General features: G+C 45.7%; 1 long non-coding RNA gene across 1 annotated transcript; it reads left to right on the plus strand.

Annotated features, from left to right (window-relative positions):
- Nucleotides 1–266: 266 nt before the first annotated feature.
- On the plus strand, nucleotides 267–1,269 carry LOC132321998 (uncharacterized). Its single transcript, XR_009484989.1, has 3 exons — nucleotides 267–305; nucleotides 639–734; nucleotides 1,234–1,269. It is a non-coding gene; the product is annotated as an uncharacterized LOC132321998 (long non-coding RNA).
- The last annotated feature ends 14,175 nt before the right edge of the window (nucleotides 1,270–15,444 follow it).

Consider the following 15,444-nt stretch of genomic DNA (forward strand, 5'->3'; position numbering starts at 1 on the left):
TAGAGAAAGGAAGCTGCATGTAGAGAGAGCCAAGCCTTACCACTTGCCTTCATCGGTCTTAAGAGAAGGTAATTTTTCGGGGGGGAAATACAGTGGACAGCTAACCATCGCTTGGATTCCACGAGGCTGAGAGTTTTTCCCTCTCGCTTTACAGTCACAAGACCAAAGCCATTATCAACAGTAACAAAAGAAGCTAATGCAGGAAACGTGCACCCAAGAGCAACTTGCATCAGTAATGTATTGTCCAAAATTGGAGAAGTATGGGCAGCAAACGAGCAGAAAACCAGTTTCTCACAGCATGATAGGTAAGCAGCCTTCTAACAAAGTTTAGTCTTGAGCTACGTGTTTGGAGAGAGAGAGAAAAATCCATTGGAATTGCGTTAGCGTTTTGGAGGGAAGGTGCGCCTGAATAGAGCTTTGTCTGGCTTTTTTGCGCATACAATATGTAGCATTTAAGAATCAATACACCATAAGTAATATTTGGAGAGTGAGTTTTTCTGCTATGATAATAGAGTGGAAAAGAGGCTAGTAGTTGTCAGATGATTTTCCTGCAGGTGGTATGGTCAAATAAACTTGGATTCTGGTATGTTTGGACTTCAGGGGAATGAAAGTCATTTACATTTTCCTTTTAATTCTAGTCCTGGAGTGACAGAACCACCAGTCATAACACATCCTCTCCCTGATGCAGAGTCGCGCAGTGCATCTGTTAGAGAATTTTTAGGAAAATGTTCCAGGTATAGTAGATCTACAGAATGACTATTTCAAAAAGGTGTTGCTTCTCCTATATATATATGTATGTGTATGTGTGTGGGTGTGTACACTTCCTGTGCTTGCAAAGTGTTCTCTTTGCGTTTAGTTTTGTGTCTGTTAAAGAAAAGGTCAACTTAGGGACACAACTAAGTGGAGAATTTGAAGTGGTCCCAGCATTGAAATGTGGATGCATTTTCTTCTGACACGAGAATGACATCACTTGTGCAACTTAACATTGGATTACTCTTGCCTCAGAGGCAGTGATTTAGGAAATTAAGTACGAAATGTAACGGAATAATTGAAAAGAAGAAAATGCCTCTGACTTGTTGGTGGGCCTGAGACATCACCCCAACAGCGAGGGTTCACCTGTATTTCTTGTTCATGGAATGTTTTTGTTACGTACCATCTCAGATTTCTTGAACGCAGCATGATTCTTGCCATTGATTTATTTCTTTTCGTATTTTAAATTGTGTCCCTTAACAGATTGCTGGGTTTGGTGGCTCGTCCTGTTCCTCCACGCTCTGCAGCACAGGGTGGTAGCCCACATTCGCCATGCAGAGCTTCTACTTCATTCATGCCATCCAGCCCACTGAAACCAAATACGCATGGTTCCGTCTCACAAAAGAAGTTTTCAGGAGCATCAGAGCTGAATTTGCTAGAGACTCCTCCTGTGGTTAAGGTTCGTACTGTAAAAAACCGGTACCAACCAACCAAAAGAAAAGCCTGTAAACTTTCTTTAAAATGAAACCACCAGAAAAGTCTTTACAAACAAACACTGATTGGTCTTGAGGAACGGAAAAAGGTTTTCGGTGTCCCAGACTTCAGATGAAGTTAAATAGGCTGTCAGTTAGTTAGCTCGTCTCAGCTTTGGGAACAGGAATCTCGGAAATGGAGCATGTGATTGCGTACACTGAATACTCTGTTCTCTGTCCCTTAACCGCATAAACTTTCCTCTGTAGGAGAGAGTACATTGTATGTTTCTAACTCTACATTCAGCGGTGATGTGAAAGGAAACGCGGTATTTCGCTGTCCTCAGTTTTGTCTCACTCAGTTGGAAGTTATTCCGTTTGGTAATTAATAATGCATTAACAGACGTTTTTTAACTCTAGGTCATTGAAGATAGTGCGGGTAAGGCACAAACCTCAGCAGCTCCTAAGAGAAGAACAATAAGTGTTGCACATACTGAACCAGAAAAAACGGCTACTCATGAGCAAACACCCGCCCGGACGGCTGGGGAATCAAGCACACCCAGGAGTACAGGAGGGACAGGGCGGTGCGGCAGGAAGAGACGCGCAGTATTGGAGGAGAGCACAGGGGAGGAGGCCTTCCCCCAAGGACCTGGTGGCAATCCTTTGCTGCCTGAAGGCATAAATCCAGCAGGACGTGCCAAAATACTTAGAATTTTAGCAGATCGTATGGCAAGAATATGCCCAGTGTGCAAACAAGGCCACAGATAGCTAAGCAGTTTAATTCCCCCGTCAGAAGTTCCTTTTGTTAGGAATTGTTCCATTGTTAGGCAATGCTTGTAACCTATTAGCCTAGGCCAAAGGGAAAAAACTATGAAAAATATAGAATTTCAAGTAATAAGCTGGCATTTGTTTCTTATTTGGTTTGTACTTTTGTCTTCCGTGCAAAACTTCCAGGTTTCCATTCCAGAAATGCTTTTTTCACCCAAGTAGTCGAGGTAATGAGTCTGTTTGATACGCTTGGCGAGAACTGTACCGTGGTTCCTTTTGAATTAAAGCTGTTCCTGAAAGAAAATGCATTTTCCAGTGCACTGTGCTATGCGGCTGAGCGGTATGTGAGGTAGAGGGAAGAAGGCATGTGATAGTTGCTGATGCGTCCCTTCGTTCAGGTCACTTACTCCTTGGCTCTGTTATCACCTGGCATGGTTCAAGAGCAGGCTTATCCCGCAGCAGTCATCGGTGTGGTGTGCGTTGCCGCTGAACTTGGTTTAAATCCAGACTAAACCATGAATTATTAGTGAACGACTGATCGCTTGTCTTGCGATACTACAATTGTAATTTTAACACACAGAGAGAGAAGAATGCAGGGAGTAGGTGCGTGATTTCTATGAACACCACCAGCACAAGCATATGTGACCCTAGGAATCGAGGGCCCAGGAAAACCTTTACTTTTGATCTAGCCTATTGGTCTCATAGCGTCTTCTTCCTAAAGGGCAAGAATGGTATGCTCGTCTCAGCAGGACCCAACAGTTTACGCCGGCCAGGTAAGATTTTATTCCAAGAACCAACTAAAAGCAGTTGTAGCTAACACACAGTTGTCGACTGGTGGGTTCGTCTATCTCCCATTACTAACACGCATGTAAGCGTAATGCAAACGACTGGCACTTGTCAGTTTACTGGTTTGCAGCATTATGTAGGTTTTGTCTACATTTCTGTCATCGTGGAACTCAGTACCACTTTCAAGTGTGTTTGCAAATCCTGATTGCTGATTTAAACTATTAGTGGGGGCACCCGTAGCGGACAGCAGTGCTCGTGTATGCATTTGCTCGCTCATCTCTGAAGAGGATGCACTTGATGGTTTTTTTCATAGAGAGGTCTTTTGCGATCTTGGTCAAGGAGTGCTGGGGAAAGCCTGGCGGGGTTATAACGCTGCTCTGCTGGCATATGGTCAGACCGGCTCAGGGAAGAGCTATTTGATGATCAGATACGGTGCAGACACAGGCCCGGTGCCCGTTGTGTGCAAAGAACTCTCCAAAGCCACCCGGAGTCGGGAAAAGAACAAGCAGTACCAGGTGGGATTAGCACAAAGTGTCATTTATTTCCAAGATCTTTCCAGGCTGCACTTTAAAAGACTCGGGTAATTTCAAATTAGCAAAAATAGAAACTGTGACCGTATGGAGCAACTTACAGTACAAGCCATAGTGGAGCCTATGAAGTAGTGTTGACTACAAAGTTGATGTAGTACGGGTAGATTTCCAGATAAACCCTAAAAGGATGATTTGTCACCGGTGCAATTAACTGATCCCTAACGTGAGAACCAAAATGTTACTTTCTAGTAAACCTTTCTTTTTTTGAACAACTGTTCAAACACTGATCTTCCTTTACCTGCCATAAAGTGAGCTGAACTTTAATCTCCGTTATGCTTCCTAACTTCACCCTTGCACAGGGTATTCATGAGAAAGTCTTTCCAGCACCTCGGGAAAGAAAAGTAATGCTTTCTTCTGTTCGCCTTTATAGGGTACAGAAGCTTTATAGTGCCATACCTCTCCTATACAGTAGGAGCGACCTTTTTAGCCTTGCAGGACAGCTGTTGGAGCTGCTGGATGCTCCCACTCCATCAGCACCCTTCTGCGCTTGTAGTCGGGTGGATTCTAGCACCGCTGTAAGCAGAAGGCTTCACTCCCCCCGTGCACGAGTGCCTTCTGTCTACAAAAACACCACCCTGATTACTGAAGGCTGCTTGTGACTTACTCCTGTGGTACTGTCGCAAATGAGTGGTTTAGGCCGCTTAAAGAATCACCGTCAAGGGTATTGGCAAAAGCGATTTTACCACAAGTTTATAGAATGCGACTTAACAGAATTTGATGGCAAGGTCCGCTCTGCTATTTATTAAAACATACAAGGTAAAACCAAATAAAAATTGAATGGGAACGATTTAGGCAGAGAGACTGGAGAAAGAAAAGGGTAAAGAGGACTCTGCCGTTGAGTCACGAGGTCCAGAATGGACCCCTCTCGCTTTCTAAACTCCTTCTCAGGGAGGAGTCTAGGTGCGGCTGGATCCAGACTTAGTCTCAGACGTGGTCAACGGTCCATGTCTAATGGAAAGGGTATAAGGAATACAGAAATCCTCCCGTCGAGTCATGAGGTTCAGGGAAGACCGGCTAGGTCCACTCCTAGTCCCAGACTTGGTCAACGCTTTATATCTAAAGGATTATTCGTATTTAGCAGCAATCTAAGGTTCCTTCACAATTTAAGGTGGATCACAAGATTTTAGCAGCACTTAACCATTGACTAGTGTAACAGAGTGCATTAATAGAATTTACTACAATCACAATGGAGACTTCATTACAGATTCAAAATGGTAATATTTACACTATACTTGTGATCGGGGACTCAAATGGATTCACACACGCACGCACACAGGCACAAAGACATATGCGTGCATATATATATACACACATATATATGTATGTAGACAGGAATACCTGTTAAAAATTCCCCTCGAGTTCCGTGAAAATACTCAGTTCAAATGCCTCCACGTTTCTCAAAGGGCCAGGGTTGAGCCTCGAGGAGGAGAGGGTTTTAGCCCAGGTCTCGCCGCCAGCTCGGCGCGGTCCTCCAAAATTTCACAAACGGGAGAGTTTGTGAAATTCTGAGAGGTGTCCCACTCAGAGGGAGATGCTGGTCGCAGCCCGCTGCGGTCCAGGAGAGCTCAAAGGGTCTCCCTTGGGACCCGCTGTTTATAGGGTTGCAAGACGATTGGCTTTCGTCATTAGTAAAATGATGGCATTTCGATAACTGTGGTGTCATTCCACGTGGGTTATGATCCTGATAAGGAGTGCTCCAGGGCTGTCAGGGAATGACGGATCATCCCATTCTTTGTGCTCTCATTACCCGGCTCGCTCAGGTGAGAGGAGTGCCTGGAACAGTCAGTGCTGTTCCCTGCCTTAACCATGCAAGAGTTCCTGGCACGGTCCAGGGACGCTTAAGCGCCCAACTCGTTACACAAAGGCCAGGGCCTAGCTGGAATTTCTGAGAGGGCAGAGCGGTGCAGGGGAGAGGGGGAAGGAATGCACCACTGCAGTTACTTCCCTTAAGAAAAAGCGCTTTGTTTTCCCCAAGCGGCCTCCCCTGCTCTGTGCCAGCAGAAAAGATGCGGGGATGCCATTTGTGAAGATGCTTCTGTTTTCCTTTGACATCACCCACTGTGCGCCCCTGTGATAAACACAACAGTGAAAACTCGTTCCTGCCCATCTCGCTCGCCGTATCAACGTGGAAATGCAAAACCCTGTTTGAGGTCAGCTTACTCCTATTATAGACAGTTCTTGTTGCTTGCAGAGAGGAAAAAATCATGTCCTGGGTCTTTATCTTTACTTTTAATTCTTAACCATAGTCTTACCATGATAGAAGAGGTTTCTTTTGGAAGTTAGTGGATTTATTATTGCAGAGCTTAACGTTTGATGGCAGTGCCCGTCAAGGAGCGAAGGGATGTGACAACACCATGGCTGGCTACGCAGGCTGCCAGAGACGGGGCCGTGCCTTTAACACCCCCCATCGAGCACTATGGCAGCTCACCAAAAGCCTCCTCTCCGGCTTGTTGCAGGTTAAGCTCACGAGTGACACCAGAGGCATGCTGTCACTCCGTAGGTTCGCACGCAGAGCCTCGTTTGCAGAGCCCCAGAAGATCAGCACAGCCTCAAGCCCAGCCATCGTCTGTGCCCAGACCCTGGGCTCCCCCCCTCACCTCTGCCTGAGACACCGAGTCTTTCCAGAGATGGGTTTTCCTCCTACTCACTGGCTAGCCCACCCTGAGGTCTGCTAGTGTATTGGGTTTGCGTGGCAAGGTTTTGGTAGCGGGGAGGGGGCTACAGGGGTGGCTTCCGTGAGAAGCTGCTAGAAGCTTCCCCGGTGTCCGACAGAGCCAATGCAGCCGGCTCCAAGACGGACCCGCCGCTGGCCAAGGCCAAGGCCGAGCCAGTCAGCAACGGTGGTAGCGCCTCTGGGATAACAGATTGAAGAAGGGGGAAAAAAGTAAAATGATTTATCGGAACATGTCTGATGATGGAGTCTACCTAGGCAGCAGTAAGGATGATGCTCATAAGGGTAGGTTGAAGAAAAACAGGGTTAAGAAGAAAGTCAGCATTTTTATGTACTTTCTTTCCCCAGGCTCCTCTTCTTGTTCGTCTCTTATGTTGGCAGACACAGGACTCACTCCGAACTGAAAATGGGTAATCTGTTTCTCTTAAGCCGGGCGGGGATTTGGGAGATGGTATATGTCTCAGAGGGTTGAACGTTTAGCTTTTCTTCTCAGGTTTATACAATTTGCCACTTGTTTGTGAACTACTTTGCCCTGTACCTTCCTCCTCATTGGTTTTGAGCCATGTGGCCAATTTCAGACCAATTTGATGCAGCGGGCAGCAGAGATCGGAAAAACATGAATGCTCAGGACAACAAACTTCATTAGTTTTCGCAGCTCATGGAATCAGCTTGTTTAAACTCCTCATCTAATGACAGTAGGAGAAGCAGAGGGAAATACCGCCTTCATCCTGAATTTTGCAAGCACCTTAAGTCTGCAGATGTAAGCTTTCAACGTGAGCGGAATTTACCTGGGAAGTGGAACACTCTGGGAATGAGTTTCTAAACATGGTAAAGCCAGAATAACTACCCCGTGCTCAGCCGTTTGGCGCTCGCACCCTGTCCACCCCTGCTGCTCTCGGAGTGAGGATCGCCAAAGGCAGAGACGTTCTAAACCACTGCCTGTTTGCAGATTGACTCCGTATTGAAGATCCTCTATGTCCCAAATATTACAAGTGGTCTTGGAAAATATCTCACTGGTGTCCCGAAATAACCTACGGTCACTGTTTATCTGTGGTAGCTGCTGCTTGCCCGTTAGCGAAATGCAGAACTCCTGGCCTCGGTACAACAAGCGGCCCTATAGAGAGCAAGCTCATACAGCGCGGCACAAGTGTGGGGCAGTCTGTGGCACCTCCCCGATGAGCGGTATTGCTTAATCCCGAGAGGCGGGAGGTCATTTCTTTTCAGGCACACCTTTGCAGTTCTCATATTTAAAGCAATTCTGCACGTAGAAGATGTTCCAATACCGGTAACTATCCCAAGATATTTCCTCTGAGTTTCTGCAGAGTATCGTTTTCTGTATCTTACTTAATAATGTCTGAGCAATTGATTTGGTAATTGTTCCTGCTGTTGATACCATATTGAAACAGATTTTTCTCGACTGAAGCAATCACCAAACGGTCAGTTATAAATCTGGTGGGCTTGGCAGGAAGCAAAAGGCAAAAATCCTCAGGACTGGGAAGAGGCAGATTGAAGGAAGGAACATGTGTAAATCTAAGTCTAACCACATTAAGAACTGCCATCAGGGTTTTTGGTGATTTTTTTTTTTTTTAATCCTTTCCTGTGAAGTAAAGAATAAATTTCTAGGTATGAAAAAAATATTCCCTCCATGCAGGATTCTTTCCTGCATGGTTAATAAATGAATAAAGCCTGAGATGTACGTAAGCACAAATATAGTGAAGCATGTACATAAGCATGACTATACTGAAGTTTCTAACCTGGTAGCTTTCCCCCTCCGTGCCCCCCTCCCACACCCCTTGCCCCCCAATTTGATTTTGATAGTTACGCTTCTATCGTTCACATCTTTTCACTTTATTTTCCCTTAGCGCTCTGGCCGAGGTTGCTACGGGAAAGAAGGTGCTGCATATCCCATGCAGGGACTCGGTCCTGAGGAAACAGCAGGGCCCATCATGGTAAACTGATTCTTGAATTTATAACCCAGTTTACCTGTTGAAATAGAATTGCATGGCTCGAATGTTGGTGAAAGTGGGTGTAGCTTCAAACTTAACTGCTTTCTATGCAACATAAAGGTGAGAACCCTTCTGCTGGTCAAAAGTTTCTTGCCACTATTAAACGCACTACTCAAATGGAGAGCACTTCTGTTTTCAGAGCAGAAGTGTGGCTGGCACAAAATCTCTCTCTCTCTCTCTCTCTCTCCATTAGAGATACAAACCCCATTTCTGCTGAAAGAGTTTTCGGCATATTTGTAAAAATGTATCTAAATGCAGATCAATCTAGCTAGATAACTCATAAGCACGTGTTTTATAATGTTACAGGGCATCTTGAGAAACAAGGGTTAAAAGTAAGAAAGAAAAATGTAGAGAAGATCCTTTGTAACAACTGCACCCGGTACTTAGACATAGTAGAGATAAAGACTGTCTCCACTGACTCTCTGCTGATAAAGATTGTCTTCACTGACTCTCTGCTAACTAGCAATAATGATTAGCACAAGGACGAATCGTAGAAAAATAGAGAAGACTGCCAAAATAGTGCCCTAGAGTTAACTTGTCTCAATAGAATCTCATTTTAATACTAAAGAACACACCTCCTAGCTAGAGAAGCCCCAACCCAATTTAGCCCCCTACTCTCTGAGCATGCGTGGTGAATTAAAAGAGAACTGTAACTTTAAGATGAAGTAAGAAAAGTATTAACCAATAGTTAATTAAGGGGTAGCACCAGTAGGTGTAACTAACTTTGTTAACTGTTTTAAATACCTGTCATGATTTTAACCCTGTGTGCAAGCTTTGTGGAGAAATCCTCTTGCACCCGGCGCCGCAAGAAACATGCCTGCTTTATAACTCTTTGTGAGTTGTGACGTTTGTTTCCGCCTGTCAATATAAAAGCCATGTTCTTTACATAAAACTAGGCAGTGTTACGAAACAGCGACTTTGTTTTCTGAATGCTGAGATTAGTGTTTGTGCTGCGCACCAGATATTGCATTCCTAAATCAGATGAAGCTCCCGTAGGTTCTTCTTTGTCTCAGGTGAATTAACTGTACACTCCAGCATCTTTGAAGAGGTATTTTTGTTAAAGAAAGGACTATCAAGCGAAAGATGGAAGGATACAAATAGAAAATGTGCCCATGTGAAAACGTTGACTGTAAATGCTGGTAGTCCTAAAACAGCTTACCTGAGCTTCTTCAAATGCTAACTCCCGTCATTCACCGAAGGTGTTTTGAACAACTTTAAGGACAGATTCTTCAACTGTTACTTGTACAAATACCATCAAAGTGGTTTTGCGAGGTCGGTTTTTTGCGTTGATGCTAGCGTAAGCCAGAGTTACCAGGATTCAAGTGCCTCCAGCATTAATTTTTGCAAAAGCCGCCTGTATCCTCTCCTCTTTCTGTCTGTCGGTCTGTCGGTCTGTCTGTCTGTCTTCCTGTCTCATTTCTTGTGAAAGTGTTAAAAAGAGTTAAGTTATAGCCAGATTGCGAAGAGGCTAGGGTTCTGCTTTTATGTTTAAGGTCCTTAATGGTCGATTTTTCCATGTTAATGCTTATCTGATTTTTGGTAGCGTTGACAACTCTTTCAAAAAGCCTCCTTCAAAATCTAATGTCAGTTCATACTTTTCATGTGCTTACGGATTGCGGACGTGAGTCCAGCAGCCGTCTGTTACGAGGAAACTCTGTCAACTTTACGATATGCTGAAAGGGACACTTCCATAATTTTTCCCTCTGTGGTCTTGGTGCAAATTGCAGCCAGGTGCTGGGCAAAACGACAAAAGATACCAGTTCAAAGTGATTGACAGCTCAGGATGAAGAAAGAGTGAATCTGTCAGTAAGCAAGGGCAGCATATGAAGAGCTTATTCTGTATTCTTATGAACGAACGGCACATATTTTCACAACTACGTTGTATGACAGCGGTAACTCTTTTTCCTGAGAATTCTGGGTCTCTCTCACAGGTGTGACTTAATTCAGCGTCTTTCCTTCCCTTTCTCTCCCAGCACCTCTAACACTAAGCTGTAGTTTGGGGTCCCACAGACCAAACATGGCTGAAACATAGAACAGACAGATGATCCCTGCTGCCAGGCTTTTGTCGTCTCTGCTTCCCAATCCCAGATCCCAGCGATAGTGCCACGCAGAGCTATTCCTTCCTGCCCAGCAGCCGCTTGCTTCCCGGCCACTTTCCCAGTCCGTCGTCTCCTTCTGGAGGAGAGGGTTCCCTCTCTCCTCCCCTTTGCTCTGCTCCTGCCCTTTCTGGGGCTCAGCACTGAAAACCGCTCTCTTTGCAGTCCTTTCAGTCAGGCTTTCTCTGGGACTCCAGCACTAATTCCTTCTTATTCCAGCTCCCATAAAAAGAGGTCAGGCACTTACACGTCTCTTATCCCAAAGCGGATGGATCGTGGCTCCGCAAGCTCGTAGCCGCAGCAGCCTGGCTGTTAGGAGCTATCAGGAGCAGAAGATTTGATGTTTCCAGCACCAGTTCAGTGCTGCAAAGAGCTGAATTGCTTTCACGTGCCGATGAACGCAGACCAACAAACTCCCCACGCCTGAGCCAGCTCCATGCCGGGGCAGGTGGACTTGTCTCTGCAGGGGATTTGTCTGCCTACCTGGCGTACCCACAGTTACAGTGGACGAGGGCTGGTTTTCAGGTATCCCATCCCACATTGCCCCGCATACTGGAGGCACAGCAGCTATGGCTACGTTGCTGCCGGTTAGGGTTAGCGGGAGAAGAGAAGGTTTTTCGTGGGCTGGCAGGGGCAAAACCAAACCAGGCTGTGATTGCTGGTAACAGTACAGGAGAGGGCATCAGATGCTTCCACCCGAGGAGCAAAGTGGCCGTGAGACCTTTTCACTTGTGAAGTTCCAGAGCTACATGGGATATTTCTGAACAGGGAAAAGAACAAAAGGGGGGGGGGGGGGGGAAGAAAAAAAAAAGAAGAGTAATTTTTGACAGGAAATCTTGCTGTTTGCTGGGATTATTTGGGTACCAGCTTCTGTTTTGTCTTTTATGTATTTTCATATTTAAAAGGACAAAACAGATGAGGAAGAAAGCAGTGTAAATGCAAGTCCCGGGGAGAAGCTTATAAGAGACCTGAAGGCTGAAAACAACAAAGTGTTGTCCAGTCTGGCTGGGCTCGGGAGCACAGGGCCACCAACAGCCAACGAAACACGTACCTATTTCTGCATAAATAGAGCTACAAATAGCAAGTAGATTTTGACTTCCCCAAACGTTACCAGGAGGCATCTTTGGTAATCTGTAACATCGAAGAAGTGTGGTGGGAATGCAGCTGAGGTAGGTCCACGGGTAAATTTCTTACAAAGTGGGTGGCAGAGAACATTTTGAACCACTGTGAACACGCTGCGCGGCTGCCACGGTGCTGGTCCTCGTCCCTCACGGGGTTTGCTATCTTACACGTAGATACCCTGGTTAAAGCTGTTCAGAAGAGGTGCGGTTTTTGCTGGCTGAGCATGAGCGTCGGATCCGGAGCACACGGGCAACGAGGGAGTCCCGGCTGGAGGAAGCCCGGAAGGAGTGGGAGCACCAGTATGCCGCCGTGGCTCAGGCGAGTTTCCCAGTAACAGGCACTGTAGCCAGATACCTTAACCTGTGGTCTGATGTTTTCCCCTTCTTGTCATCTTTAAGATTTGTTACTCACACACCTCTCTGCCAGCAATGCCCCGACAAGACCTTCCAGGGGCTTTTAAGCCTGGGTAAACTGGCAATAACGTAGCCCTTGGTTAAGGGTCCACAATGTAATATCAAATCTCTCATGAGTTCGGCTGACAGAATATGCTGTCTACTTCTAACTACATTATAGTTTGTGGTCTTCATTTTGTCGTTACAAGAAATTATTACGGAAATAAGAGATGCCAGTGAATGCACCGAGCCATGTCGAAGCAGCTCAGGCTTGTGTCGTTTCAAAGTCCTTGACAGGGAGAACCAAAGATATTCCCTGTAAAACCAGTCATGAGATAAACACCCTAGAACGTGGGGCAGACGCGTTCTTTGCTCTTTTTCTTAAAAAAGGGTAATACTGCTTTTAATTTGGGGCATGTTTCTGAAAGCAACCGATCTCAACGTGACTTATTTAGCCAGACAGAAGCATTTCAGTAGGAGGCTGTGGCGTGTAAGAGCCAAGGAGTGCGTGATGGGAAAAGTGCGTGCTCTGGGAAAGAAGGGGTCTGATGGTGACTTGCTTAATAAATCGTTCAAGGCACACCTTCACTGAAAGGCCGTATGCTGCTCCCCTCCCAGGTGCTCTTCGCGAACCGTTTCTTTGCTTCAACATGGGTAACTGCCAAAGGGAGGCGTCAGGGAATTCGCTATCTGCGTAGAGCGGCGGTCGCGGCAAGCGGGCTGGGTTTAATGGGGAGAGCACAGCTGATTGTGCTTGGTAAACTGATGGGAAATTTAGGGACTTAATTCTGTGGGGAATGCTGAACCCCGCGTGGCGTGTGTGGCTAAATGTGGTAGTTCAAGTGCCTTCTTAGTCTGGACGGTTGTATCAGTCTTGGCTGGCAGCTGCCACAGGCGTTGGGCACACAGGGCTGTATCCTGTTCTGCTGAGGACAGCTCCTCATTCACTGACTGCACCAACTCGTTTTCCTGCATTGATTTGCCTGGGGTTTGCTTTCTTAGGACAGTGAAATGAACTTAATCAGGCATCTATTAACTTTGTTTCCTCTACCTAGTAAGCTGTCAGGTACGGTTTTAGAGAAATAACGGTGACAAGGCTTTGCTGGTGTGGTAGTGTTTTCCTTATGTGGTGGAGAGAATGCTTAAATCGGTAGGAGAGAGTCACCAAAAACCGGGGCCTGTTGCACGTGTTGCAAATGCTTTTGCAGTTCAGCTTGTCAGGTTGCTGCTCGTAAAAGTACGTTTCAGAATGAGCTATTCAAAAGCCATGTGGGCACGGTGCTGGGCAGCCTGCTCTAGGTGACCCTGCTTGAGCAGGGGGGTTGGGCCACATGGGTTCCAGGGATTGGAATCCTCTTTGTTGTGATTCCGTGATTCCGGAACTTGTGCTGAGAGGGGCAAGCGGTGTGGTACGCTGGAAATGCCTTGTTAACTCCTGTCTCCCTGTGCTGGAAGGCTGCGTGTGTGGTCTGTACGGAGACACTTGGCACCTCCATCCGTCTGTCCAGGTAGACCAAGCAATGTGAAAAAGAGCGCAATTTCAGAACTGGCTTTAGGAACTTTTGCTAGCTTAGCCACGTTAGGCAGGGACTGCAACTCTTGAATGGCAGTATAGTTGTGTTAGAGAATAACCATCGGAGGTAGCTGGGTAAACTGGCTCTAGTGTCAAATTCCGATCTGTGTTGGTTTGGTTTGCTTTCTCATTTAAAGGGAAATCAAGGCTAGGGTCTGCATCAGATACAGGATCTTAGCTGTTGGGGGCTGTTGGGCTAGAGGGCTGAAATTCTTTCTTCTTCTCACCTTCTGCTGTAGATCCGTGCTTCTCGGAGAGCTTGTGGAGCATCCGCACAACCTCTGCAAGACAATGTGTAGGCTGCACTTGAGTGCAATAAGCCTGACTCCAGAATTCTGATACAGACGGTCTCTGTTGTGCTAGTGGCTTTTGAGACTAAAACTTTGGTTTTGGATTAAATGTAGGGGTTTTGCCTAAAACATTTGGGGGAGGTTTTCTGCCTAAGTGGGAAAGAAATGACCCAGTGGTACTCACCAAATCACCTGCTAACTCGCTCAGGAAATCCTCTTTCTGCAGGAGTAAAATATGGCAAACTTCTGTCAAGCTCAAAACTCTTTATGGCTGACATGAGTCTATTTTTGCATTGTTTTCTTTATTTACAGTGAAGAATGGGAGAGCTAACGGCTCGGGCAACGAGCGGTCTGCTGCAGTTTCCAGAGGTGACTATTCAGGCACTTGGGGAGGATGGCATAACCCTAGATTCTGTGCTGTGCGGGAAGCTTTCTAGAGGTGAGCATTTTCCCCTAAATTTGGTGGTGGTATAAAGCTGTTATGGCCTGGAGGTTACCTGAAGCATAGGGTCATAGTATCAACTGTGTCAGGTTGGCGCTGTTAAGATGCATCAAGTTTGGAGAGAACAAAAAGGATGTTGTAACAATTGAAAATGCTAATATGAAAACACTAGTATAGTTAAACTTTGAAATTACAACCCCGTGCACCGGTCTTGTGCTATTAGAATAATTTACTTAAACCTGCTGAGTCAGTGAGCCCTCCTCAATTTCTACTTAAATACAAGGCAGTTTTGCAAAAAGTAATAGTGTTGGTTTGGGCCGTATTTATTTGCACCAGCTCAAGCTCTATGACCGTCATAACATCACACGCAGAAATAGTTCTCCCACAATGTTACAGCGGCAAAAGCCCTTGCTTTTTCTTTTCTAGTCTGAATAAAAACAGAAGGAAGAGGGCAGCACTGTTAAGCGCTGCAGCCGTATTTCCAAAGTATTTAATAGGATGCAGATGAGTAGCCAGCGAGAGCTGCTGGAAGTGGCTAAGCAGATTAGGTAGGTGACTTTCCAGGTGATCTGAAAGCAGAGCTGGGTGCCGAGCTGGATGTCGAGGCTTCTGTCAAGACCAGGTAGAATCTATCTGCCTAACTGTCAATGCAGTAATGGAGTTAATACTTCCTTCGAGTTTGAAGCAGTTCAGTGGAGCAAACGCCTTAAATTCTTTCTGTGATCGGCACGTGTAAAAGGTTAAATTTACTAACGCAGTGCCCGTTTTAAGACAATTTCTTGCTGAAGTCCAAATCCCTGCCCAAAGGAGGCACGCGTCAAGTGACATTTGTAAACTAGAAATGAATAGGCTTAGATTTGTTATGTTTGAAGTATGCTTTAAGACTTGTATTCCCGCCTGTATTTAGATGATTTCTAGCAAAACCAAGCCGACTATGGTATAAAGACTATAGATCAATATATTGTAATCTTTATCCCAAACGATCAAAATTCTTCAGTGCAGGAATGACAAGTACAAATGCAAAATAAAAAGGTGGTTAATGTTAAGATGTATTGCTTGAGGATTTCGATGGGGCATTTTAGAGAACTGACCAGAATTAGGGAAGTCGGTCTTCCTCCGTTAGGGCCTTTTATTGAAGGAAAGGGGCAGTGACTGTGACTTTTTTCAGTTGTTTTGAGTCTTGTGTTGGAAAGTTGCTTTAGTCGGCTTTCTTTTCTCTTACAGGGAGAAATGGCCTAGCATGGTTGGCGTGTGGTCCTCAGCTGGAGG

This window comes from Gavia stellata, chromosome 2, assembly GCF_030936135.1.
Source record: "Gavia stellata isolate bGavSte3 chromosome 2, bGavSte3.hap2, whole genome shotgun sequence".
In the NCBI taxonomy this organism is placed as follows: domain Eukaryota; kingdom Metazoa; phylum Chordata; class Aves; order Gaviiformes; family Gaviidae; genus Gavia; species Gavia stellata.